The 1,286-nt window shown below is 51.0% G+C and overlaps 1 protein-coding gene across 8 annotated transcripts in view; it reads left to right on the top strand.

Annotated features, from left to right (window-relative positions):
• Window positions 1-1,286, top strand: part of AKAP1 (A-kinase anchoring protein 1) — a 34,658-nt gene that overhangs the window by 11,735 nt on the left and 21,637 nt on the right. For 4 of the 8 annotated variants that reach the window (XM_040497052.1, XM_040497048.1, XM_040497051.1 and 1 more), the window contains exon 1: window positions 258-541. The exons of 2 other annotated variants lie outside the window; for them this stretch is intronic. The gene's annotated coding sequence lies outside the window, so the exon portion shown is untranslated. Of the gene's footprint in view, window positions 1-33; window positions 542-1,286 lie in introns of those variants that run through there. 2 more of the 8 variants (XR_005797455.1, XM_040497054.1) reach the window with 2 other exon arrangements.

The following is a 1,286-nucleotide window of genomic DNA, read 5'->3' as shown; positions in this document are numbered from 1 at the left end:
GAGATAGGATTTTTCACTTCTGGCTCTTACCTGGAGCTGGTGGGACTTGGCTCTGGGTCTCCACAACCGGAGACCCAGCTGGAGAAGGCTTCACTGAGCAGGTACTCCCACCCAGACGGTACTGGGTTAAGGTCAAGCCTCCAGTCTCCTGGAGAGCAGCTGGGGAAGGGTCCTTGACTTTTTGGCCAGTTGGTCTGCCTAGAACAGGGAGTAGGGCTGGTCTGGCCACAGTGGCCCACCTGGCTGCTCTGTGGGACCATCACAATGAAGGGTGTGGGGGACAGTACGGGGCAGGACCTCATAGCCCCACTGTGAGCTAATTGGGAATCTTTAGGGTGCCAACACGAGTCACAGCTCACACGGGCCCCCTACGGATGAAGGCAACAACCCCTTGAACATCAGGACTGGGCTGAGATCAACATCCCTGAGGCATGGCTCTGACACTCTGATTCCTGGGCCCCAGCCATGCTGCTAAGTGCGAGTGGCCCAGCCTACCACCATCCCCCATCCTCAGTAGCAGCCCCAGACACTGCCCATCAAGGTAGGCATTGGCTGTCACGGTATTTCTCTAGCTCTCGTGTTTGCTTTGGGGCTTCTGGGAGTACCCTCTAGGACTACGCGTCCAGTAGGTAGCTACCAGCTCGCTGTATGTGGCTATTTAAATTTAAATTAATATTAAATAAAATTTAAAATTCAGTTTGTTATGTTGATCGCATTTCGAGTGCTCAGCCCCCTGTGACAAAGTAGCTGCCAATACTGGACTGTAGTTGTCACTTGGGGATCACCCAGGCCTTTGCCTTTTGTGACCTGCTCTGCTTTGGCCATGTTGCAGCTGCTGCAACTTGTTCCCATTGCCTTGACAGTAAAGGTCAGACTCCTTTTGTCTGGCCTCTACCAGCTCTTCAGCTTTGGCTTCCAGGACTTCTGCTCTCTCTGGGACTTGCTGTTCCCTTCCACCCCCAAAGGCATCTTGGGTTTAGAATCTTAATTTATGTCATTAATGCAGTGTTGCAACCTTAGAAAATTCTGGCCACCTTTGGGACGGCCTTCTCAGGGTTCTGTTTGCCCACTTCTGAAATTGGGCTCAGCGTGTGCAGGTGTGTGTGTGTGTGTGTGTGTGTGTGTGTGTGTGTGTGTGTGTGAGAGAGAGAGAGAGAGAGAGAGAGAGAGAGAGAGAGAGTGAGAGAGAAATTCTTCAGTATGCACGGTGAGCTTCTGGTGGACAGAAGCTTTTTCTTTCAACTTAAACATATTTATGTGTGAATTACTACGTGAATGTAAGTATA

This window comes from Herpailurus yagouaroundi, unplaced genomic scaffold (assembly GCF_014898765.1).
Source record: "Herpailurus yagouaroundi ecotype Mexico unplaced genomic scaffold, PumYag 189, whole genome shotgun sequence".
NCBI lineage: Eukaryota > Metazoa > Chordata > Mammalia > Carnivora > Felidae > Herpailurus > Herpailurus yagouaroundi.
This window is presented reverse-complemented; position numbering and strand designations above follow the sequence as displayed.